At 41.3% G+C, this 27983-nt stretch overlaps 1 long non-coding RNA gene across 1 annotated transcript; it reads left to right on the forward strand.

The window, feature by feature from the left end:
* Positions 1-1260: 1260 nt before the first annotated feature.
* On the forward strand, positions 1261-27983 carry LOC139045634 (uncharacterized). The gene is made up of 3 exons (XR_011504366.1): positions 1261-12423; positions 15643-15779; positions 27714-27983. It is a non-coding gene; the product is annotated as an uncharacterized lncRNA (long non-coding RNA).

Genomic DNA, 27983 nt, shown 5'->3' on the forward strand with positions numbered 1-27983 from the left:
AATTCAAAGTCTGTTAAAAACCTAGGCATGAAAAATAAATTCATTAAGACATTCAAAAGAACTACAAGAGCGAGATTTTATGGCTTTAGGCTAGGAAAGGATTTCCTAAACTAGATTTCTTTAAATGAACAAATCATAAAGATTGGCTCTAGGAGTCCTCACCCTGTAGCTGCATTACTCCAGTATCTGCCTCCATCCTCACATGGCCTTCTCTTCTCTCTCTTATGAAGACGCTCACCATGGGATTATGGCTTGCTGGATAGTCCAGGATCATCTCTTCTCCAGATCATCAAGTTAATTACGTTGGCAAAGACCCTTTTCCCAAATAAGGCCACATTCACAGGTTCTAGGATTAAGATGTGGACATATCTTTTCGGAGGCCACCGTTCAACCCTCTGCAAATATTATCAATAATTTACAGATACATATCTGAGTAACAGAGTGATTTAAAAAAAAAAAAAAAACTTGTGGGAATGATAAACCCCAAACCCTTCTCTGGGAGTGGAGAGGAAGAGGTTACAGAGGGGACTGAGGGCTCTGTAACGTGTCCTCATTTTAAACCATCTGAAGCAAACCTGTCTGTGTTGGTCATGTTTTCCTCTGTAATTTTCTGTAGTCATTAAATATTTCATAATTTAAAAAGTTAAACAATGCAAAGATGTTCTCTCCCTTGGCTCTATCATAGTATTTGGAGGAGTTATTTTTGACAAGTCCCTGCCCAGCCTTGTCCACAAGCTTGTTAGGAAACTTCTCCCCTATCATTCGCTACGTCTCTCAACCATCTTCAAGCCAGCTCGGGGTCAGAACTCTTGCCCTAACCTAACTCATCTCTCAAAATTTATGGCCTTTTTTTCCCTACCATTTTGCTCATTTTAGGGTTTTTTTTCTCATTAAGGACACTGCTGGGGGCTGGCCTGGTGGCGTAGTGGTTAAGTTCGCATGCTGTGCTTCAGTGGCCCAGAGTTCTTGGGTTTGGATCCTGGGTGCAGACATATGCACCACTCATCAAGCCATGCTGTGGTGGTGTCCCACATATAAAGTAGAGGAAGATGGGCATGGATATTAGCTCAGGACCAATCTTACTGAGCAAAAAGAGAAGGATTGGTGGCGGATGTTAGCTCAGGGCTAATCTTCCTCAAAAAAATTCCTGCAAATCAACAATAAGGCTTCCTCATGATGTTTCTTGTGCTTCTACCCAAGAGCTTACATCACAAGTCTTTTAAATCAAATTTTATCTTTTGAAAAAATGAGTGCTCTCACCTTCACTGATAACATGCCCGCCTCTCGGAAAGAAATTGTGGCATCACCGCGTTGATGGCCTGAGAGTTATTTTCCATGGAGTGACCTGACAATAGCAGAATCATTAGCACAATCTTCTCGACAGCACCAGTATTTTCAAAATATCCTGTCGATGGCATCACCCCAGCCAAAAAGATGGGGAAGATGATTATCCTGGCCACTGCCACCTCCACAATGGAGTCTCTGTTCTTTCTACACCCAGGCATATAAAATCAAGACAGTTCACTGAGATGTAATTCCTGACATTTCAAATATTACAGTGGCTAAAGGAACACTATGGTAGTTTCTCTTAATCAATTTTTTCTCTATTTTTCTGGTTACAGTGATATTTTCTCTCTCTCTTTCTCTCCCTCCACTCAGTAATGTTCTATTTTAGGTTACAAGGTGACCAAGGAGTTGTAGAATTATTTATTTATTTATATGGGTGAATTATAAAAGTAACATAATCATTAAAAAAAATAAAAATAATCAGTGAGAGTAATCACAGGTCCTGTGCAACCGATTAGCAACCTTAGTTCCATCTGCAACCTTAATTCCCTTTACCATGCAACAGATCATAGTCACAGGTTCCAGGGACAAGTGTGGACACTTTGAGGGTGGGCATTATTCTGCCTGCCACAAATATATTCTGAGTATCTTCCCAATCCTTAAATATTCTCCTATCTGTACTTTCCTTTTTAATTGCTACGTGCATTTTACTGTACAGCTATACTATAAGTCACTGTACCCTCTCCTACTAGAAAATAATTACATTGGTATTATCAGCAGTCCCTGGGCAGTAAAAAATGAGAGTTATGGTTTTAAGTAATATTGCTACAAGGATATATTTCTATACTAATATTTCTGAGAAGGCAATGAATGAGTTTCGTATCAGTTTACACTTCCACCAGGCAGGTGTGAGCCGACATTCCCCGATACCCTCACAGACATTCACCACTATCTTTCCTTTCTAATCACTGCCAAATGGAAAATTTCCACTTTTATTTGCCTTTCTTTGGTTTCTATCGAGGTTGAACATTTTTCATGCTTAATGTCCTTCATTAATGGCCACCAAATGTTCTTCATTTGTGAGATGCATGTCTATGATTAGTGGACTCTTGTTAAGTATCCAATGATGTCAGCAACCTTGATAATGAGACTCTGTGGGAGGTACCTTCACTCTCACTGAAACTCTTCAACTTGACTCTTCTTCCATCTCATATTTACGACATCATTAAAACCCACACTGCTCCTCACTGCTGCATCCAGACAAAGCTTCACCTGCACCACATGCGTGTGACACAATTTCTGTGCCCGGGGTCCCTCGGACAGTGAGATCATTTGATACGCGGTGGCGAGAATGCTGTAGCAGTTCCTGGGCTTCAGTCTAATTGATTTTGAGTGCTGAACCCTCTCAAGGTGACTCTTCCTCTTGCATCATGTGAACTTTGCATTCTGAGATCTCCTACCTGTGTTGCTGCATAAGCTTCCTTGACAGAATGAACGGGTAGGACTGTGTTTCTCAACTGATAGAGAATTCCTGTCTCCTAACGTCTGGATCTACCAGAACTCTCATCCAGCATATATACCCAAGCCTTATTTTAGGAGTTGTTCTTGTATTTGTATGAGCCGTTATCATTTAACACCCTTTGTTTATTGTTCTTACAATAACAATCCAGAAAAGAACCCAACTCCCATGCAGTCAGCTGCACTGCATGAATGTAACATAGACCAGTGTAACCAACACAAGGAGAGCCTCACAGGTGCTCAATGTGTTCACTTAGGTATGGTTACCACATCCATGGCATTTTTCTAGATTTTATGTTCTCTCATATCTTTCTCTCCATATTTATTCATCTAAAGTTGGGGGGGGGTATACAGAAATGCAAAAGAAAAAAAGCAAAAACAAAAATGCAGTGAGTCTTCTCATTTGGAACACATTCTAGTGTTAAAATAAATGAAAGAATATTGTATAAATTTCCAGGAAAATGTCAATAATGCCTGGATGAATTTGAAGAAATATCAAAAGACTCCAAAATTCTTACATTCCAATTAGAGGCAAGCATTTCATTGTGAGTCAGGGGAAGAAGAAAGTCTGGCTGCACGTGGGGATCGGGGGCAGTCTGGGTCCCTAACACTCAGCATCAAAGGTGGCTTGATGAGTTGATGAGTTGTGATGAATCCTGTTTCTCTGGTTGTAGAGGTTTTGTTTCAGGAGCCACCCCACCTTTTGACCATTCCTATTAGTAGATTTCAAAAGCTGAAGTAAGCACCGCATGCCCCAATTTTGTGTCTGTGGATGATATCCTATCAATATCTGAATGTCATCTAACACTGATTTTCGTAATTTCCCTGAAAGAGCATAATTCAATAGGCCAGATGTGAACTCTAACCAGGGGTCCTACGTGCGTCACAGGCTGTAGAGCTCAGTGGTTGAGTGTGGACATGGCAGTCAGGTGGCCTGGGGCATCCTAGCTGGCCACCTGGTAGCGGTGTGATCACCCCCTGCACGTCCGCTTCCTTGTCTTAAAACGAGAGAATGATGATGACTTCCTCACGGAGTGTTTCGAGAATGAAGTCAATACATATGTAGTGCTTAGAGGACTGAGCAGTAAATATTAGTTTAGTTAATGACGTGAATGCATACACAGGCATACTTGATAAAGCCTATTGAGTATTTGATCTGTCCATTAAAAAAAATCAGCAATGAAAGTCAGCAGTTTCTCTTACAATTCAGATCTAAATGGCCACAGGCAAGAGAATTTCATTTTGACTTTCAGACATCACCCACATACCTGTGGTATCATTCAAGATAAAGGTTCTGAAGAAGCTAAAATATTTCCTCTATCTACCTACCTCTGGCCATAAGCTCATATGTGAAACCCTCTGAATTAGAAATCAGGAAACAGTCTAAGTCTGTGAATTCAACCCTATTTGTATGAGTGTTGATTTGAATAAATTATTAAGATGATTTAACACATCAATTATTCAGATTAGAACTAAACAGAGTGGCTTTTTATTTTTAATTCAACCTCATGATTATTCCTCATGGCATCTTTCATCAATGCTTTTCTCAACAATATTTACTCAATACTGAATCCACATTATTAGTCCTACCTACTAGGTTGAGGTTATCATTAACCTAAGCAACACCTTTTAAATGAAAAGAAGAATTATATGTTTTTATTATGTCAATACATAAGTCATTCAGTTATAATGGTATCAAAATCCATAAAACATCTACTCACCAAAGGAGAAGCAGCTTCCTCTTATAACACGGATGTCATTTCTAGATACGTGGTCCACATCTGAATCGTCTTATATACATCAGAAACCCTGTTCCACTATTGGGTATTTCACCTGGAACAACCATCTCTGAATTCTTGTTCCTAGCAGCTTTGGGTCCTAAGAAACTTCTTAAACTAGCTATTTCTTTAGGCAAACCTAGAAACACTTTAGTAAATCCTCCAATTCAGTTATTCAACCAGCATTTGCTGAACACCTGTTCCGTCCTGAGCTCTCCTCTATAGAGTGTGATGGTGCACATGGAGCAAGACCTACTTCTCATATGCAAGGACTCTGCCATCTCATAGGTGAGGCAGAAATGTGAGTTGGGGAAAAGGACACAGATAAAGGAAGGGGGCCTGCTATGCTGGCTCTGTGTACACAGTCAACTCTGAAACGGGAGTTCTTCATTGAGACTTCATAGCATAAGACATAATTTTCCTGTGTCTGGGACAACAGCATAGACAGTCTCTACCAGATGGCCATGGACAGTTTATGGAGGTGGATGTGCAAAGAAAACATCCTCCTCACCACTCGTCACACCCCCTCCGCTCATGTGCCTCAGAACAGCTCAGAACATTTCTGCAAACGGGTTACTGGTAATGCAGCAAGCCCCTGGCTCCTGCTTAACAGCAGCAAATGTCACTCTTCCCCAGAAGAAATTTTGCTGCACTCTTCCAAAAGCAAATGAGGAATATATCACTGGCAAATGAAATTGGTTTTCCTGCCATTGCCAAGAGTGCCAGGAAAAAAAGAATTTGGGAAGAAAATCAGAGATTTTCCTGACCACCTCACCTAGGTTTGGGTGTTGGTGCCCACCAGGAAAGAAGAGTGAGTTTAATGTGCAGTAACAACCAGTTTCATCCAGAGCAGGGCAGCTGACGGTCCAGACATCTGGAATGACTCACCATTAATTCTCCATTAATTCATGGATAAAATGCCCTTTCTCTGCATCTTAGCATCTTTCTCCATAACAAAAGGATAATAAAACACACTTACTTATGTCAAAAGGAAGCTCCCTAGAAAAACTGGCTTAATGCCTAGAAGGGTCTTTGAACATACTCGGTGTTTATGAGCAGTGTAACCATGTCAAGTTTGGTTAAAGTTTCCACCCCGGGAAAGGCCGCCCACCTGGCCTGGCAGCAAAGTTGCAGTGCCTTTTCCAAAGCTAGTCCCGCAGACTCCCCGGTCACGGTGTGAATCTCTAGTGCCTCAGAAAGATGCTGATGGAAAACAGGTCTTTGAAAATGGTGTGTTCTGCATTAGAAGGGAATTGATAAATGCCAATTTTTTTATTCTTCCGAATGTAATGTCAGAGCCTCTGGATGTCTTCTGCAGAGGGACGTATGCCACTCAAGGGTCTGTTCACGGCCAGAAGAGCTTAAGCAGAGGGACTCAGAACAATTACTACAACAGTGTACTGCTCTCGTGGGTCGGACACTCGGTCGACTGAGGGATTTCACGAATTCTGTTAACCCTTCAATCAGCCCCAGGAGGCTGTAATTAGCCTCCCTTTCAAATTAGGCGACCCAGGCGCAGGGTTAATATAAATTAGAGATGCTTATGCCAAGACCATGAAGGAAGAGAGGCAAGCATGAACATAAAGGAATCAGAGGATGACAGAAAAGTGAGGAAATACCAACATACTGTGTCACATGGCTTCAGGCCAATTGAAGGAAAGCCCATTTAAATGATCAAAACATCTTATTTATTCAATAGAATATTTCTAATTACTATTTTTCTTTCATATACAAATAGAAACATAAAAAAAGACTAATAACATGACGATCAGTAAAGGTTCTTGTGATGGTCTTTGGATGTGTGAACTTGGCGAGGCTGCAGTCCCCCATTAGTCAATCAAACACTCATCCAGCTGTTGCTATATAGGTGTTTTGTGGATGTGAATCCAGTCCACAATCAGTTGACTTTTGTGAAGGGAGATTATCCTGGTTAATCGGGGTGAGCCTGATCCAGTCCATTGGAAGGCCTTCAGAGCAGAACTGAGGCTTCCTTGAGGAAGAAATGCTGGCTGGGGACACTCGCGTCAGCCCGCTCTAGAATGCCCAGCTGGCCCGATGGATTTCAGCCTTAGCCAGCCGGCCCCGCAATCCCATAACCCAATTCCTTGCAATAAATCTCTTAATATTTATCATCCACTCGTCTGCTTCCCTAGTTGAACTCTGACTGATGCAGTTCTGAAATGTTCATTGTGATTAATATATAAAAATGAATTAGTGCCAGTATATTGTACGTGTATAAAAGCTAACACTACAAAGCGTATGTTTAAGTGGTTTAAAATTTTCCCTGTGTTCTTGTTTACTGATGAACTTACACTCTCTCAGAGGAAGGACTCAGAAAATACCTTGCCAAGCCAAAGTAAACTTTAGATTAAAATTCCATTTGAATTGTTGTAAACAAATTCTGAATGTGCAGAGTCTCAATAAGATTCCAGAAGGTTAAAAAAGAGAGAGACTCCTTCCCTCTGATTTAAAGCACATATTAACACACTCACATCCGTTAGAAGGCACCTACCTAGTCCCCACGGACATTTTCATTCATTCAAATAGCATTAATTGAATGTCAATGACCTCCTGAACTCCTTTTAGCTTTGTGACCTTGGACAAGGCACTCAACGTCTCTGTATCTCAAGTTCCTCATCTATAACATAGGGATACAAATAGGGCCTGCCTCTTGGGGCTATTGTGGTGACTAAGTCAGTCGATATGTTGAAGCACTTAGAAGACTGGCCGGCACATGGTACAGCGTGTATTTGTGGGTTTGGGAAGCTGGCAGGGACTTCACAGAGGAGCTAGATTAGTTACGGGGCATGAGGTACAATCCTGCATAACGGAGAAAACCGGTCTGAGCAGAGTTTAAAGGCAGGAATGAGAAAAGCTCGTTATTGACCCTATTAAACCAGCCTGCCTGCCATGGACAGTTCCTACTGGAAACCTCAGGAGAGAAAATGAGTGCCAGATTATGGTCAAAGCAAAGACTGGATTTTTCACCTATGTTATGTTTTTCAAAAGGGTTTTATGGTTAAATTGGCTTGGAAAACTTTACATAAAAACTAACAGGGATCTTCAAGGCAGGATTCCCCTAACGACCTTAATCTACTAATGTGCTGGCAACGGAGAGCCATATGCAGCAGCTGTCAAAATGGACAACAGAACCCTCTCACTCCAGGGCATCTCCCAGGAAAACTGTTCCCAGGTGCACACGTCTGCAAATGCCAGTTGGAGTAACTATTTTCTGAATTCTTGACACTCTGGCATCTAGGGCCTCACTGACCCGGGAGAGACTGCCCTTCCCAGGGCTAGCCAATTCTTAAAGACAGCAAACTGCTCACCTGGGAGCTTGCCTTTCCTACACGAACTAACCAAGTCAGAGCCCACCCACCCAGCACCTCCTCTCTGTGGCTCTTACGCAGCAGGAAGCAATACTCCCCTGCCCTAATCATCCCAGGGTCAGCCTCTATACCTGTGAGCCCACTGAAATTATTGAGATGAGCCGGTCCCAAGCCTGCTTACCCTGCCTTGCCTTTCCTGAGGAAACCACAATAAAGGCTGCTGCCCATGCGTTCCCTTCACTCCTTCTGCTTCCTGACCCAACCTGTGCTTCCCCGTGTGGCCCTGAAGAGCTTGGCATGCCCCTTCCTGGGAACTGAGAGTAACAAACTATCTTTTCATTTTTTGAGGAAGGTTCGTCCTGAGCTAACATCTGCCAATCCTCCTCTTTTTGCTGAGGAAGACTGGCCCTGAGCTAACACACATGCCCATCTTCCTCTACTTTATATGTGGGACGCCTACCATAGCATGGCTTGCCAAGCAGTGCCATGTCTACACCCAGGATCCGAACCAGCGACCCCAGGCCACTGAAGTGGAACGTGTGCACTTTACTGTGCCACCGGGCGGGCCCCCACAAACTATCTTTTCGATCGCAATTGCTGATTTGTTGGTTTCACCATGCCTCAATAATAATAAAACCTACACTCTACGACATCAGTGTTGGCAAGGAAGGGCTTTTAAAGACTTTTAAGCAGAAGAGTAAAATAATTATGTTTTAGAAGCATTCATCTTAAGCATCACTTCGATACCACATGCCAAATTCCCAGAGCATCTTCAGAGGCTGGGAAGCCCCAAACTAACCTGAACATTAAATTGAAAGTCATGAGGGGTCTAGGGAGCCTGAACCCCTGCCTATCTAGAAGTCCTGATAAACTTGAAGAGTGTTTAGGAGCACAGAGCTTCTCAAGGAGAGACATCCCTTTAGCCCAGCATGGACACCCTGGGATTGTGAGCCAAACCTCACAAACACAGGAAAGGTGATGGACAGTCAGCCAGCTGCAGCTTCTTCCCTGTGTTTAGATAATTCTAGAGGTCTACGGCAATCAAGATTTGTGTTTCACCTAAACTTTTCAATTGGAGGTACACCAGAACTGGGAAACTGGTCCTGTCTCTAAACATTTTGGCCTCTTTTTTTTTCACCTGCAATATAAGAGGGTCGAATCAGTTATTTTGTAAAGTACCTCCCAGCTCTGAAATTCTGTGATTCTAAATTACTCTACAAAGCTACTAATCCCAGATAATTTTATAACCCTATAAAACTGCTCTAAGTCACAAATAGGACGGATGTAAAGTTTTTTCATCTCTAAGTACTTTTTTCTTTTCTGTGCTATGCCAGCTCTCCAAAGTACACTTTTCTTTTGTTAGTTACAATTACCCCTACTATTTATTGTGAGCCAAATAAAATAAATATTTTACTTTGGAAAAGGAAACATACATTTTTTCCTAATCCAGTGCCAGCCTTCATTCCACACCTTGCGCCATCATTTAATCAACTGTGAGCTTTATGTGCACTTGGAAAAGACATTAGGGAAATAATGACTCATCGCCCTACAGAGCTCTTTTAGGTCAAGAGGACACAGGCTGCATCCCCTGCCCCCAAAGGGAGCACTTGGCAGAACCCTAAATGGGAACTGCTATGACCTCTGCTTGAAAGTAAGGAAATGAATCACAGGGCTTGACCAAGACTTACCAGTTCTGTCTCCAAATGAAGAAACAATGATAGACCTGATGGTTGCCTGATAAGAAAATTGGAGTAAAGAGTGGGAGACACTAATACATCAGCTTGATATCTTCTGCAGGGAGAACACTGCAACTTGCAAAATGCAAGTTCTTCATGTGCAAAGCAGCTGCCTGTTGTTCCATCTCAGGTGGCATCTCAGGTTCCTCGTATGCAAAATGTCAGATTTGGAACAGATGGTATTTCAAATCAATATCTTCTTTAGTCATTAAGTATGGAGTTTCACACTGAATCCCTTGACAGCGCTATTTTTCCGGTAAGGAAAATAGATACCCAGGTGTTACTGGATTGTAACAAAGCCACCAAAGAAATAGGATCCTTGCTCAGAACAGTATTTGTGCAAAGAGAAAACAGTGTCCTGTAGTCAGGAGCATTAATCTTGCCTAAACAAGCCAAAATTGGAGGGCATGATGGAAGAACCGGAAAGAGAAGAAAAAGAGTGAAGGAAAAGATGACTGACATTTAGCTTGGCCAATGAATTATTAGTCCTGAGAAAAAAAAGGCAAGAGCAATAACAAAGTAGAAAAGATTTTCTCATTACTCAGCAGTATGGAGAAGCAGGTGTAAATGACAGCAGCAAGCATCAGGAGGTGTGGACCATGTCCTTCCTATTTTCTAGACACTCTTGTGCTGTAGACATTGCCCCTGGGGAAGTCTTCAACTGCTGCAGTCAGACAACGCAGTTACTCTTACACTCCTGTGGGGAAGCAGCTATATATGCTCATTCAACAGATATTTATTGAACATCTACTTATACATAACTGAACTAATCACTTAGCATCTATAGACATAAATAATTCTTGCCTTTAAGAAGTTTGCTATCAAGCGAAAGAAACAGCTGACAACTCACTATAATAAGAGTGCTATTGCAGAAGTACAAAGAGCAATGGAAAAAATATTCTTCCAAAGACCTCATGCAGAAGATGAGATCTGAGCTCAGCTTTAAAGAATGGGTAAGATTTTGATAGGCAAACTGAGAGGAAAAGCATTCTGGGAAGATGAAAGAGAGAGAGAGCAAAGGCCTTCCTTAAAATCGTTTACAAAACTATTCCAAACGTGATCTCCGCTCAAATGTCCTGCTCATAATTATTTTGGTGGTATCTTTAGTGGGGGAAAGTCCCTGAACACACTCGTTGCGTCTTTACATCCTTCTGAGCCAGCTCCATGGATGAGGGAACCTATTGCCGCTCCAGATAAGTATGTCACCACTTCGATTCCAGCATCGCAACCCATCTCTCAGACTTTCAGGAAACTAGATGCCATCGCACCAAATGTTTGCTTTATCAGTCAAAGGAAATTAGCTCTTCAATTGCAAGCTTGAGGGTCCTGGCCAGAGTTGTGTTCTAGAAGACATATTGCACTGTGTGGCATCACCTGAATGAGCAATAGCAAAGGTGAGTAACTCCAACACAGCTTCACGGACTAAGCTCAGGTGAGCAAACTTCATTTCAGCAGGACTTCCAGTAATATCCTTGACCATTCAGGAGCCGCTCCTGATACAAATCTCACATATGAATTAACCAAGAACATCTTTCTGGTAAAATGAGATCATTTCTAGTGAAATATCAAAATAAAATCAGGGAAGGTTTTTTGAGATTATTTTCTCTAACAGGAAAGCCAATGCTTTCATGTCCTTTGAATTTTTAATGTTCTCTTAATTTTTTCAAAAACTCCCAAATAGTTGTTTCAAAAGTAAAGATATACTCAGTTAACTGTGGCTATATCTGGAGGGAGAGATTATGGACTAATTCCACATGGTTTTTTTTTCCTGAGGAAGATTCGCCCTGAGCTAACATCTGTTCCCAATCTTCTTCTTTTTGCTTGAGGAAGATTCACCCTGAGCTAACATCTGTGCCAACCTTCCTCTATTTGTATGTGGGATGCTGCCACAGCACGGCCACTGGGGAGTGGTGTCAGTCTGTGTGAGGAATGGAACCCAACCCAAGCAGAGGGTGCTGAACTTAACCACTAGGCCATGGGGCGCCCCCAGTTCCACTTTTTTATTTTCTACATTTTGAATTGTTTGAATATCTTACAGAGCAGATATATTTTTAAGAGTACACATATATATTTTTTGCAATCAATCTCTGCAGGTTGAGAACGTCCTAATTCGTTGTTCTACGTAAAGCGAGCTCTGAACATCTCTGTGCATCTGTGTTACATGTATATTTTTGCCTACACCATGATGCCATGCACTAATATATACTCAAAAAAATTAGTTGAATAAAATAATCAAGAAGTAACAAACATGTCTCTCTCAGCTCCAGGAATACTGTCTAAAGGCCTGCCCAGCCCTGTCTTATCGTCCTTACAGAGATGAGTTCTGGCTAACTGAACAGAAAATAAGGGAGGGAGAAACAACAGAATGGGGATCTCAGAGGGGTGTGTTGAGCCGCGCCCCCCCAACACACCCACCTCACGCTAAGTAATGCTAGAAGGTTGGGCGTGTGATTGCCTCTGGGTTGTTTTCTCAGAAATCAGCAGTTGGTCCAGGCCGTGCCTTCCTGCCCGCTTCCGCCAGCAGGAGCTCTGCAGCCTGTCCAGCTCCCTTATCATCTCCGCGGGGGTGTTTGGTGCCCTGGCAACCCTGATTGTAAAACACGTTTATACCCTTGGGCCGCTGCCACGAGCAGTGGGGCGCGGCCACGTCGGGAGTGGAACGAGCACGATTTCAGACGATCCCCTCCACCACGTCCTCCTCATCGCCCCCGCCGCTGCGCCTCCCCTCCCCGAGATCCTCACCGAGGCCGGGCTCTGCGGGGGGAGGCTCTGCCGGTGAGACGCCCCCGCCCCGCCCCCCTGCGCCTGAAGCTTAGGGAAGAGTTGGCTGAGCGCTAAGTGCACGCGCGCTATTTTTAGTCAAAGCTTGGGCTCAAACGTAAGCTAAACCTGATTAGGAAATTATGTCAAGAGAAAGAAAAATGCTGAATTTGCTTTCTGGTAACTGAGATAAAAAGTTCTTGCAGCCCTCCACTTGTCTAGGAGGGCAGCCCTGAGTCGTTCGATGGAGCGGTTGGATGGGGAGAGCCTACGCAGTACTCCTGGAGAGGTGCCAGCCGCAGGGTGTCAGGCAGCAGCACCCTCCGCACCTGCTGCAGCCCCACGAGGGCAGCCCTGCTGCACCCGGTGCTGGGGGCCCAGTCCAGCCAGACTGAAGAGAATCCAGAGCAGAGTACGGGGAAAGACTCATGCCAGCATCAGTCGGCTCTGGAATGTTCCTTGGCTCCCACATCACTAAGTCAACCTGCCGCGTAATCCAGAACAACCAGAGGCCCTGGTGGGGTGTGGGTATGAAAAACCAGAAACAACCCTAAGTGCCCAGAGCTCTTGAGAAAGAGGTATTTAGTTTCTTTACCAATAGAATTTTCCGGTATCCACAGATCCTCCCTACCCACCCTTCATTGACAAGCCGCGATTGCCTCGCCTTTACAAGAAAACGGGTATTTAGGACCTAGTCAGTGTTCATACCTCTTTAGGTGGTGGTTTAAAGTTTTTTAAATCTGAACCAACAGATGGCCTAAGGCTAGGAGGCAGGTTAAAGTGGACTGAGGGTGGGTTGAGAATGATGATCCTGAAACACTGAATTGGAACCCACCTTACTGTCCATCCAGACAGAACCCTGGTCTGTGGGTGGTCTCAGACACCCAAACGTCCTGGGGTCAAGGCCGTAGGAGTGCAGGTCTGGGGAAACCACCCACCAAACCCAGGCAGAAAGTGAAGAATGAATGAAATGTGTCCACTTCTTCTTTTCTTCTCCCACCAGTTACTGCAATACTTGCTAAGGTGCCTGTTTGACCAAGGTTAGGAAATACTTATTGCACCATTTTAATTAGCTTATCTTCCAGCAACTTTAAGTGTGTGGGCTGAGACAAGGCCTTGAAGCAGGGCGAGAGCGTCCTGACACCCCTCCCCCACGCCGCCGGCCTCACTTTCTGTTCTCTTTTCCATTTAACCAGCATCAGCTCCTTCATCTTCACCCAGTGACTTCCTGTCTTCTCAATCCCTCCCTGGGTAAAAACAGACATATTTCATATGCTTTGAAACTTACTCATATGATGAACTTTCCCTTTGCCCTCTAAGTCATAAAATTATAAGCCAAATGTACTGTTAAGGAGAGGTCATTACTGATATTTGTCTTAGGCTTAAGACTGGTGCTGAAGGCAAATCGCTTCATGTTTTAAGGGAACCAGAAGACATTCATTTTCTCACAGTTGTGGGGGCTGGAAGTCCCAGACCAAGGCACCAGGATTGGTCTCTGGGGCGGCTTCTCTTCTGGCTGGTAGATAGCCCCTTCTCCCTGGGTCCCCACAAGGCCTTTCCTCTGTGCTCACGAGGAGAGATGACAGCTCCGGTGTCGCTTCTTCTTCTTCTAAGGGCACAGTCCTATCAGATTAGGGCCCACCCTTATGACCTCATTTAACCTACTGCCTCCCTGAAGGCCTGATGTCCAAACACCGTCACACTGGGGGGTAAGGGCTTCAACATAGGAATTTGGGGAGTGAGGGGGACACAGTTTAGTCCATAACGTAGGATGGAGGGGCTCTAGGCAAGCTGCATGGGCTCCAGAGTCAGATCTGGAGGCTTTCCCTTAACACACGATGGCTGACTCATGATGACGATGCTAAGAGATGTGATAATGGTGGTTGTGGTGAGAGACACGGGTTTGCTGAAAGTTACTGATGTTAGATAAGCAACAACATTAAAAGAAAAAATATAGCTTAGATCTAGCCATATGAGATAATCATAATCATTTACTTAAAATTTGAGAGCAATTTGAAAATAAAGGGTATAAATATCCCTCACCAAGTTAAACCACAGTACTGACACTATTCTTCATTTTACTTTTTAAATCCCCCAACATCACTTGATGGATTGAGTGAAATATTGAAAGCATTAATTGCTTGAAAGTGGGAATCATTAGCAAAGGAAGCTGGAAAAAGATGAGACAGAGTCTAATGTGGTAGTGTTTATCTGAGCATTACCTAACAGAGGGACTGACGGCCAACGAAGTCCTGTGTTTAATTCACTCATTCATTCCATAATCATTTGATTGTCTGCTGATACTTGAGGAATTAGACAAATGAAATCAGGTTGGCATTTTAGCAAAATGACTGGTTGCCCTGTGGATAAAGGATGGGAAGGGGCAGCAGTGGAAGCAGGAGGAATTAGAGGCTGCGGCAGTAACCTGGTCAGAAATGACGGCAGCCTGAATACCTCACGACTTAGAAATAGGCAAACTGAAGGGATAGGTATTTGGGAGGCAGAATCAATTCCTTTGGAAAGATCATTCTCATAATCAGGAAGAAAATTCAGGCTGTCTACATCAAGGAATACTTCTTAAGGTCAAGGTAATAAGAATGGCAGTTAGAATTAATGAGTACATACCATATGCCTTTACACGCTTCATCTTTGTAGCAAGGCCAGGGGAGCTATTGCTAAAGCTGTCAGGAGTGTGGGTTCAAATCCCAGCTCTCCCTCACTAGCTGTGTGATCTTAAAAATGTTCTTAACCTCTCTGTGCCTCAGTCTCCTTGACAGTTATATAGGGATTGAATGAGTTAATATATGCCCCTGACCTCACGCACTTTTGTGTCTAGTCATCTAGCACATTCATTCTCTGACCTTAAGATCAACTAATTCACCTTCTCAGAAGGTGGATAATGCCAGACCATAGACACTACATTCTGCTGTAACTGTTTATTTTTCATCTGTGTTATCCCCAGGGCACAGGTCAGTTCCCAGCTCACCCTAGGAAGTTAATGGTGACACAGCTGAGGTCCCTTAAATGGCTTCTCCTAACCACACCCCAACATTGCCTGGACCTGCCATTCAGACGCCAGCTATCACTTCCAGGAGCCCTTTCTTGTGTATTCCTGGTAACCACTCGTGACAGCCACTTAGAATATTACTACGTGGACATCGGTTTAACTTTCTAAAGTTCATTTAAATACATTGGTATTATTTGCTTAGTGTTTATACTCTCTTGGTTCCACAGCAGGGTCGTCTCTTCATAACTTTCAAACATGAGCAAGAATGTCATTCTCACATCCAGCCCTATGATAGGCATCCTGTCTCTAAACAGGTCAGCGGACAAGGAACGCTCTGGAAGCTTGGGGTGTCCTTTGCCCTCCTGTAAGTCATAATCCTTCCATTCTTCTCTGTCACCTTGCTTGCAGGGACTTGGTAGCTAAATCTACCAGTAGTTTTTTAAGAATAGTTTTTATTACTTTAGAGAAAATTGGTTTTCCTCAAAATTTTTTAATTGCAATTCTCTCCCATGATGAAAAGTCTAGGAAAACGTGGAGAGGAATATCAAAATGCTTGTATAAGTAGGAGCAAAGGCTACATTAGATTAAGGAATTAACTCGACTTACGTTAGAGAAACATTAACTAAGCAGGGTAGGCATCTGCCATCAATACAAACATTTAAAGGACGAAGTCACCCAGGATAGAGGAATTGTAAACATAGATCAGAAACAGTAAAATTGAGATTCAAATCTAGATCGACATTGTAATAATGAAGCTGATAGAATTAGCAAACTCACTGCAAATGTGAGGGAAAGTCATTTTTTCAAAAAACAGTGAGGCTAGGATGCAACAGAGGGTCTACCACGGCACAGACTGTCGTGTTCCCTGATAGCATCTTATATCTTTTTCAAAATACCTCATCAGAAGGGGCGACTCCATTCAATTCTAGCCAATAAATTTGAATATCTCGATGGAAGGGATGACTTTCCAAAAAATATATAGAAAAATTGCCAAAATATAAATACAAATTACAAGATTTCCAAACTGGATCTCAAAAAAGACAGAAAATTGAAATAGACCAGGTGTTATAATGGTCAACCTATTATCCCCCCAAAAATACCAGAACCAGACATTTTCACAGGGAAAGCTTACCAAACCTGTAGGGAAAACATTACTCCAATGCTTTTTAAGCTGATCCACAACTTTAAATAAAAAGAAAAGTTAAAAATGATTTTCAGGAAGACTATATTCTTGATTCCAGTAATTTGACAAAGAGAAAACACAAACACACACATATTGCAGATAAATCTGTATTTTGAACATGATTGCAAAAACCTAAATAAATGATTAGTGAATAGAATCTAGCAACACACTAAAAGAATAATATATCTTTTTTCTTTTCTTTCTTTTTTTCTTTTTGCTGAGGAAGATTTGCCCTGAGCTAACAACCATTGCCAGTCTTCTTCTTTTCTTTTTATGTGAGCTGCTGCCACAGCATGGCCACTAACAGACAAGTGGTAGAGGTCCATGCCCAGAATCTGAACCCAGCCTGCCTAAGCAGAGCATGCTAGACCACTAGGCCACCAGCACTGGCTCAAAAAGAATAATATATCTTGACCAAGTAAAGTTCATAGCTAAAATAAGGAAACAGTTTACTATTAGGATATTAATATGATTTACTGTATTAAGACAAAAATTATATAATTATCTCTATAGATGCTATAAGGCATTTGATGAAACAGCATTCTTAAATTAAAAAAAATCTCAATATGTAGGTCTAAAATATATAAAACTAAACATATATAAGTGCACACACACATTATGCTTAGTGAAGAAATACTAGATACATTCCTATTAAAATGAAAAACAAGGATATCAACATCACAATTATTATTAAAATTGTTCTGGAGTTATTAACCAAGGAAAGTAGGCAAGTAAAGGAAATATAAAAATTTTAAATAACAGAGCATATTTGGAATTAGATTTGTGATATCTGTTATAATGGACTTGTGTACAGAGAAAACCCAAGGGAATTGACTAAAAATTATTAGAAGCAGTAAGAAAATACATAGAATTAATAAAGAAAAATCACTCACAAAGTTAGTAAACAACAATGTGTTAGAAAATATGACGGAAGAGAAGACTCATTTCTGCAATTCCAATAAAAGTGGTGAAATACCTAGTGAGAAACATAACGATATGCACAAAGCCTACTCTTTGTTTAATGGAAACGTTACCGAGGGACTGTGATAGAGGTTGCTGTTGGTCTCTCATTTCCCACTCCCTCCTCAGTAATGCAGCCCTAGACTTTGGCTGGGCACACAGCCTCCCAGAATAAAAACGATGCTTTGCAACCTTGCTTGCAGGAAGTATGATCACTTGGCTAAGTGCTAGACCACAGGGGAAAGCAGACGTGGGATGTGCTAATTCTGGGAGGGGTCCTTCAGGAGGGGAGGCAGTCTCTCTGGCTCTCGGTCCGCATTCCTGAGCATATGAGGGTGGAACTGGAGCAGCCTTGTCCACAAGGCAGAAGCTGTGTTGTGGATGGTGGAGTAACAAAGAAGGAGGCTGGGTCTCTGATGATGATACGGCATCACCATAGAGCCCCGGGCAAACCTGTCCATATTCATGGGGAAGGGGTCTCACTTAAGGAATCATTACTTTGTGCTTTCAATCAATCACAGCTGAACTTAATATTGACCCAGAGACCCAAAAACAGAATCAAAATCCAGACAGGCTGAAACAGTTGTCTGTTCCTAAAAGATCTCCTTTCTATGTTTGCTAATTCACACCACTTACCAACCTACCACTCCTCCATCTCTCCATTCCCCACAAGAATACTTCTTTTCATTTTTTATTGTGTTGTTATGTTTGCAAATATTTAAAAATAAATAACAACGTCTTAGCCCCTATCCTAACTCCTTTCTCCATGACTCCAATGTGACCTGAGACTCCATCCTCCCTACTGCTCTACATTGTCGTCTGAAATTACAAATTTCATCCTGCCGGTCCTGTGTTTAGATTATTTGTTAGCGTTCTGCCACTTACAAACTCCTTAAATCCTTCACAATCTGGCCTTGGCTCTCTCTTCCGCTTGCCCCCCAATCAACCCCCACAACCAAGCCGCAAGTCCGTCCAAAAAGAATCCCGGGCAGTTCTTCCATGCCTCTGTGGCTTTGCACACTCTCTCTTCTCTGCCTGGAATGCCCCATGCCTGCTCTGACCTGTTTGCCCATGCTCCGTTCTCAGCTCATCTTAGAACACCTCCCTGAGAAGCCCTCCCACATCCCTCTCTGTTCCCCAAACTGAGCAGATGCTCCTCCTTTTCTGGGTTTCCTTAATACCCTGACATAACCTCTAAATAGCATAAACACTGGGTTCTCACCTTTCTGCCTCCATTAGAACATAAACTCCTTGAGAACAAAGACTGGACCTTGTTCATAAATGGCTCAAGCCCACCATGAACCTCAAGTTAAGAACTCCTGCATTAGTGAAATTCCCTGGAATGCCTTCATCTGCACTTTGCTTTGGGGGTGCAGGCTAATTTAAATGCTGTAGAACGCTAGCCTTTCATCTCAGACAGAATCATTGCACAGCCCAGGAGCCAACCTTTAGGAAACATGAAGTGAATTTAATAGCCTCTTCAATTTTATCAAACCATCCATGACTTCCTGAAGGATTACCCCCAAGCTAAACACCTCACGAGGAATTTTTATTCCAGACCCAGGCTGACTGGGGCATTGACCTGAGTTCAGCTCAGCTTCTCTTAAAAAACCCCCAAAGACCCCAAAAACTTCAAGTTCCCTGCAGTAGTTGTGCATCACAACTCGCCTCATGACCACCTGAAGTTTAACTGAAAACTCAAAAGCCTAACAGAATGTGAGAAGTCTCTGGAACAGAAAGCAGAGAGAGCCTAGTCCAAAAAGATTCTTTTCCCATGACACTGGATGCTTTTTAAGATAGGGGTTCTCCTTGAGCCCCTATAGGTGCAGCCTCAGTGCCTCCTGGCTGCTATTTGTAAGGCCCACACTTTTTGGAATAAATTACTAAGACAACAATAACATAAGGAACAGCAAAATTATTTCTTAGAAGAGTCACCAGGAAGAGTATTCAAGGTCAGTGCTGGGTCTCTTTGGAAAAAAGGAACCTCAAAAATGTGAAGATTTTGTGTGTGTGTGTGAGGAAGATCAGCCCTGAGCTAACATCTGTGCCAATCTTCCTCTATTTCCATATGTGGGACGACACCACAGCATGGCTTGATGAGCGGTTTGTGGGTATGCTCCCAGGATCCAAACCCGAGGTCACAGGGCTGCCAAAGCAGAGTGTGTGAACTTAACCACTATGTCACTGGGCTAGCCCCTGAAGGACTATTTTGATAGTTAACATATAGTTAATCATAGCACACCTCAAAAGATGAATGCACCTTTTACACAAATAATTTTCACAAATGAAATCAGTTGTAAAATTGCAGTTTTGAGCAGCCATGTGATAAAATACCTTTTTTTCCCTTATATTTAACTCTTGTTATGGCCAGATAACAAGCTTTAATTCTATACTTTAATGGCAAGATGACCTTGTAAAATAAGCCACAGTGCTGCGCCCCAGGGGAAGACAGCAGGCGTGCTTAGGTGTTTAGATGTTTCAATATGTCTTTGGTTGGGGAGTAAAAATCAGAACTTACTACTCACCCTTTCAATGCTTCTTATAAACAGAATTTTCCCAGGTGCCACCATCCTGTATAGACAAATGAGATCAGATAAACTGAACAAGCTCTAACTCCACTGGATTGTTCAAATTACATCAAGCGTGTAATTTTACTATCATAATCATCAAATTTTATAGCAGAAGGTAGAAAGGACACAAAATAAATGCTTATTTCACTGTTGTCTACTGAACTGATTAGGAGAGAAGATAGATCTTCTGAACGTATGTGAGGAAGAAGGTTACTATATACCAAGAATAATGTAAATTACCAGCTACCTTTTTTGTTTTTTGATGAGGAAGATTTGCCCTGAGTTAACATCCATTGTCAATCTTCCTTTTTTTGGCTTGAGGAAGATTAGCCCTGTGCTAACATCTGTGCCAATTCTCCTCTACCTCTATTTTTTGCATGAGGGATGCTGCCACAGCATGGCTGATGAGTGGAGTATGTCCACGCCTGGGATCCAAACCCTCGAACCCAGGCCATCGAAGCAGACCATGCAGAACTTTAACCATCGGCCACAGGCCAGCCCCAACTAGCTACTTTTAAATCATTTTCAGTGTCTATTGTAACTGTATACTGACTACTACTTAAATTAATATTTTGGGAGTTTAAAAAACATAGCCATCCATATTCCTCTTACAACACTGCTTGCTAAATAGGCATGGCCCTTGTATCTACCTGGGACTATGCTATTATTCTGTATTTACATGTGGTCATAAGTTTTTGATGACTATTTCTGAAGGAAAATATGTCAGAAGAAGATAGAAAATGGTACATGTTTGTATAGAATAAATATTAAAAGGAGCAGAATTGAGTGGGTAAAAGTTATGGGTAAATAAAGGAAAAAAATGTGGAAAAGGCAAAAAACAGAAGGGAGAAAGAAATAATTTAAGGTGCACAAAGAAGAGAAAGTGAATTAGGACGATAAGAGAGCATTCACGCTGAATGTGAGGAAGAGGAAGAGAGAAAGAATGGAATGTGAAGAAGGAATTGCAGCATTCAGAACGCGAACACTAACCACAAAGGAAAAGAGCAGAGGGTAAAGGCCGGGAGGGCTGAGGAGCTGCTGTTGGCGCCCCGCCCCACCCCGCTTGCCTCTGCCCCCCTCTTTGCTGCAAATGTTGGCAACCATCTGAGGTTTGCCCTCAGCAATGAGAGCCACCGCCCGGAAATGACCAGGAGGTCGTGCCCTCTCCCAGGGTAACCTGCAGCCAGGGACGGTCTGGAAAGTTCTAAAAGCCAGCCCTCTGTGCTGTCAGTCATACTCTGGAGCAATGCCATCCATAGAAATAGAATGAGGGTCACATAGTAATTTAAAATTTTCCTGTAGCCACATTTTAAAGAATAACAGAATAAAAAGTCTAGAAATAGACCCACACAGATAGAGCCAATAGATTTTTGGTAAAGGGACAAGGCAATTCGATGGATAAAGGGCAGGTTTTTTAACAAATGGTGTTGGTACAACTGGCCATCCATACGCAAAAAAGAAAAAATAGAATGAACCTCAACTTTAACTTCACACCCTATACAAAGAAGGATGCAAAATGAAACAGATCTAAATGTGAATCACAAAACTATAAAACTTTTAGAAGAAAATCTTTGTGACTGGGGTTAGCAAAAAGTTCTTAGATATGGCACCAAAAACACAATCTATAAAGAAAAAAAAAGATAAACTGGACTTCATTAAAATTAAAAACTTGCTCTGTGAAAATGCAGTTAAGAGAATGAAAAGACAAGGTAAAAAACTTGAAAACAATATTTGCAAATCACATATATGGCAAAGGAATCTATAAAGAACTCTCAAAGGAGTATATAAAGAACCCTCAAAACTCAACAGAAAGAAAGGATATAACTCAATTTAAAACTGAACAAAATACTTGGACGTTTCAGCAAAGAGGTTATATGGAAGGTAATAAGTATATTAAAAATACTCACATCATTAGCCATTAGGAAAATGCCAATTAAAACCACGGTGAGAGACCACTACACATCTATTAAAATGTGAAGGAAAAACCCTGATAATTCCAAGCGCTGTTGAGGCTGCAGAGCGACCGGATCTCTCCCACATTGCTGCTGGTGAGAAAGCAAAATGGCGCAGCTACTCTGGGAAACGATTTGATATTCCTTATAGAACTAAACATACACTTAACATACAGCCAGCAATCCCACTTCTAGGTATATACCCAAGAGAAAAGAAGGCCTATGCCACGCAACAACCTGTACTCAGATGTTCACAGCAGCTTTCTTCGTAACAGCCGAAGCCCAGAAATCACACACACGAGAATCCTCACCTCGGGGCCTGTTTCTGAGGTACCTGATTTTTCAGGTGATGAGGAGTCACGATTAAAGCATAAATAGATAAATAGCTGAGAAAATGAATGCTAAAAATTATAAACAGCAATAGAAAATGAAGATAGAATTGCAACAAAGGTACAAATAACAGAATATTATCAAATTTGTATTTATGTTACCTCTTAGAAACAAATTATCTTATAAGCGGGGAACAAATAAAGATGCTTTAAAGGAATGAAAACATAAGGATAGGATTATTTCAAATAAATGGCTTCTCTGTAAGCCACTCTGGAGAATAGCTTGGCAATTCCTTTCAAAACTAAAAATGGTCCTTACAATACAACCCACAACAATTGCAGTCTTGGACATGTATCTCAGAATGAAATGAAGACTTATTTTCACACAGGATCTTGTATGTGAATGTTCACAGCAGCTTTATTTGTAATAGACCCAAACTGGAAACTATTCAAATGTCTTTCAATGGGTGAATAATTAAATGAACGCTGGTCCATCCATACCAGGGAGAACCAGATGCAATAAAAAGGAATGAACATTCCCAGGATGAATTGCCAGGGAATTATGCTTGGTGAAAATTGCCAGCCCCCAAAGTTTATTTGCTGTATGATTCTATTTATATAGCATTCTTGAAATGACAAAATTATAGAAATAGAGGGCAGACTAGTTGTTGCCAGGGGTTAGGGATTGGGGAGAGGATGGGTGTAGCTATAAAGAGGTGACAGGAAGGAGCCTGATGACATCACAGTTAAGTATCTTGATTATGGTGGTGGTTATGCAAAGCCACACACGTGGTAAACTGCACAGAGACACACAAATGAGTGTGCAGATAACAGTGAACTCGGGATAAGTCTGTGAATTGTGCCAATGGCAGTTTCCCAGTGTAGATATTATAATGTAGTTCCATAAAATGTTAACACTGTGGGAAGGTGCACGAGATCTCCTTATACATTTCTTTGCAACTTTCTATGAACCTATAATTATTTCAAATTAAAAAATTATAAAAATAAAAAAATTTAAATAGAAGGTTTTTCTGAACATCATCATAATTTAACCATTTTAAGCACACCTTTATGTATTCTACAGACATGGTTACAGGATTCCCTAACGTATTCCTTTTTCTATTAATTCAAATTTTGTGCATACAAAATTCAAGAAGGGGACATTTCACTAGAGGAAAATGGACATGCACATACATTTTAATGAAGTTTACGAGACTGACAAATTTCTTCCATATCCTAATGCCACATATTTTTTTCAGACGACAAGTGATATTCACGACTGCAATGATAATGAGATGACTGTTTACTGAAATTGCTTTTTTCATGCAAAAGTAATCAGTAGTGGGAGGCCAATCCATAGCCAGAAAACTAATGCTAACATTTTCAGTGGGAAGACCTATTTAAGTGGTTGGAGTCACCTTTTTCAGTCTACTAAGCAGAATCTGTGTCCACTTCTATTAAACTCACGTATCCTAACTGATACAATTTTAGTACTAAAGGAAACTTTGATCACCTACTTGCCAGAAGAGATTTAACGTTATATTTTCAAGCTGCCGTAAGTCCAACTGTGCAGTGCTGATGAGAGGCTATTTACACAGAAGAGGATCAGAATAGAAAGCCCCAAAATAGACTGCAGTGCTATATGAACACATAGTAGACGATAGAAGCAGCATTTCATATCTGTCGAGAGTTGTTGGATTACTTAGTAAATGGTGTTGGGACAAGTTTGCCATTAAGAAACAAAAAGAAAAAAAATTTTTAATTACAAAGGTAGACCCCTCCCTTCCTGCAGTTGATGGGGCAGCACGTAACTTCTCTGCGTGTGCAGAGACAGCAAGTTCCAGGTCCAGTCAGGGACCCCACTAACATGAGGGCTCTGAATTTGGGTGCTTTAAGAGACATTTGAATTTTTATATGAAAACTTCCAATTTTTAGTTGTTGGCAACCATTTCAAACATTTTTAAAACTGTGTGTGAACCAAGCTGTACTCATTTTCTAGAGCTGCCATAACAAATTATCACAAGCTGGGCGGCTTCAAACAGCAGAAACGTATTCTCTCACAGTTCTGGAGGTAAAGAGTCTGAAATCAAGGTGTCAGCAGGCTTGGTTGCTTCTAGATGCTCTAGGGGAGAATGCATTACCTGCCTGTCTCCTGGCGTCTGGTGTTCCCGTGTCATTGGTGTTCCTCCGCTTGGAGATGCATCACTACCCTCCGCCTCCTTCATCACAGCTCCTCTCTGTGTCTTCCTGTCCAAGTTTCTCATGTTCTGTAAGGACACCAGTCATTGGATTAGGGCCCACTCTAATCCCGTCTGACCTCATCCCAACTTGATTGCATTTGCGAAGACCTTATTTCCAAATCAGGTCACATTCACAGGTACTGGGGATGAGGACGTGAACGTATTCTTTTGGGGGACACAATAACCCACCCCACAAGCAGAACAATCTGCAGACCCAGTCCAGCACAGGCCACCAGTTTGTATTGTCTGGTTGAAGGCAAAATAAATTTGAAATAGGTTAAAATATTTTAAAAACACAAAAGCATTAAAAAATATTGAGGTAAACGTTTACATGCTCAGGGATATGGAAAGACTTTATAAGCATAACTCCAAATGCAACATTTATACAGAAAAAAGATAAATTTGACAGATTTAACCACATTAACATTTCTCTACATTAAAAAAAATTAAAGTAAAAATATAGATCAGGAATAACAATGTTATGAAAGGTTAAAAATAGTGTACATAAACAGGATTAGACTTCCTTTTTTATTGATATATAACCCTCAAAAGAAAAACTGGCATAGGACAATAACAGAAAATTAACGAAAGAGGAAATACAAATGTTCCATAGCTACATGAACACACTTTGAACGTTACTAGTTATCCATGCACTGCAAATGCAAAGTAACAACAAAGCTTTTTCTCTCCACTAACTTAATCAAAATTAAAGTCAAACCAACAAATTAAATCCCAGTGATAGCAAGAGGACATGGGGATATGGGTACCATCATACTCTGCCAGTAAAACTGTAAATTGTCCAACCTTTCTAGAGTCAATCTGCCACCTGTAATCAAAAGCCTTAAAAATGTTCATCCTTTCTAATCACAAAATTTTTCTTCTAGAAATATACTCTAAGTAAATAAGATAAGTGAGGAAGAAAGATGTTTGAACAAGGGTATTCAGCAAAGCACTGTTTATGGCTGTACATGTTTGGAAACAGACTGTCACATAGGTTGAGTTCCCTGGGAAATAGACCCTGAGACAGAGGCTTTCAGCTGGTTATTTGGGGGTTGCTGTCAGGAATGACTTGAGGAAAGAAGGGTGGGAAACAGAACTTCGTGAAGAGAGAGGTTGCATTGTGTTGCACTTTGCCATGAAACCTCAGCCGATATCCCACAAGGAGCTCTCAGCTGGGATAGCCCTTCAGAGCTGAAGTGAACTGAGACAAGAGAGCTGGGACCTGGTGTCTCCTTAGCTCTCAGTCACTGGGTGTGGCTGCCCCCAGAAGGAGGAACAGTGTGGGCAAGGGAGCTCTCTGGCCAAAGGAAATCCCCAGAGACTCAGCTGTGTGCTCTTAGCAGACGTAGGCACCTATGTTTGCCTCCGACAGTGCATCTATTGACAATACACATGGTGTCACATTTTTCCATTGATTTTTTTCCCCAGCTTTATTGGGGTATAATTGACAAGTAAAAGTTGTGTGTATTTAAGGCATACAACAGGATGGTTTAATATACGCACATATTGTGAAATGATTACCACAATCAAGTTAATTAACACATCCATCACCTCATAGTGTCACCATTCTTTGTATACATGTGAGAACACTTAAGATCTACTGTCTTAGCAAATTTCAAGTGTGCAATATAATATTGCTAACTACAGTCACCATGCAGTACATTAGATCCCCAGAACTTATTCATGTTACAACTGAAAGTTTGTGGTAAGTCCTATTTTTCAACATTCCTCAGTAAGATTAGGTTAAATTCATTTTCCCATGACCTATATTAATTATTGTGGAAAAGGCTTGCAGCAAAGTGTTCAGTGATAAAAGCAATTAGTCAACATCGATTTATTTATTGAGAGTCTACTGTATGCCAGATACTATTCTAGGACTTAGACTAGAACAGACAATATGATAAGGAAGACAGTCTCCCCAAGGCGACTTCATTCTACTGAGGGAGCAGATTGTGTACACAATGGCATTTTTGTTATTTAAAAATAAAAAAATATACACATAGAAAAGCTTATATATATATGTGTGTGTGTGTATACACAGACATATATTTATAATTTATATAAAAATTGAAAAGAATAACCTCTAAAATGCTGTCACCCCAGTTGGTGAGATTATGGATAATATTTCTTTTTTAAGTCTGTATTTTTATGGATTACTTTTGAAATAGATGGTGAAGAATCAATTAACGTTCTTAAAAAGAAATATTTTTGAACCAGCTCTGATGGCCTAGTGATTAAAGTTCAGGGTTCTTACGGCTTCCATGTGCCAGGCTCAGTGGCCACTCGTGGAACCACACCACTGTCTTTCAGTAGCCACATTGTGGTGGGGGCTTGCATAGAAGAACTGGAAGGACTTACAACTATGTACTGAGGCTTTGGGAGGGAAAAAAAGATTGCCAACAGATGTTAGCTCAGGGCAAACCTTTCCCAGCAAAAGAAAGAAAGAAAAAAATAAATATTTTATCTAAATCTTCCTTTTTTAATTGGAGGAAACCACAGTCCTACTACTTATTCCAACTCTATCTCAAAACTGTAGTATCACTAGAAATGATAGAATTATTGGGCCATGAAGCTCGCACCCTGCAGGGACTGATCCTGGTGACCAGTTTTAACTCATACAAAGTCACTGCACGCAGCCTGGCATAACCAGAAGCAGATCCCAGGGAAGAGGTAAATCTTCCTTCGGAAGAACAGAATTTCAATAATGACTGTGTGTTTTCACTGCGGTCACAAAAGCCGAGAGGTTTCCTTCTGTGCGCCGGGGCTTTGATTTAAAGGCAGGTCTATGCCTGCTTTTCCTAAGGAAAAGGGAATGCTACTTTGGCAAAGATGATGGCAATAAAGAATGTTGATTATTAGGAGCAGAAAAATCGATGAAAAGAACAATGTAAGAGAAGTTATGAGTGCAGAGTAAAGAGGCCATTAATGAAAATTATCAAAACTGAAAGTACATGGTAAGTGGAGCAATTAGTGGACCATCTATTTAGGTTGGCGAAACAATCAGTTTTAATGGATGATCTGAGAATGAGCCAAGGATGATTTTATTTCACTCTTCTGCACCCAGGTGAGCAAAACTGAAGAGCGAATAATGACGAAGAAAGAAAAGCAGTAAAAGCAGAAGATATTTCCCCAGACTGTTCTATGCATGTTGTCAAATTCATAGAATAATGCAGTAAATATTAGTTTGACTTCAACCAAAAATTGGATTAATTATTTATACTGATGCAGATACTGATGTAATAAATACAATGGGAAGTCACATAATTAGGGAAAACTGATTCACATTCATGGATCATACATCATCCAAATGCTTCATTGTTAGTAGAACTGAAGT

Source organism: Equus asinus, chromosome 7 (assembly GCF_041296235.1).
Source record: "Equus asinus isolate D_3611 breed Donkey chromosome 7, EquAss-T2T_v2, whole genome shotgun sequence".
Taxonomy (NCBI): domain Eukaryota; kingdom Metazoa; phylum Chordata; class Mammalia; order Perissodactyla; family Equidae; genus Equus; species Equus asinus.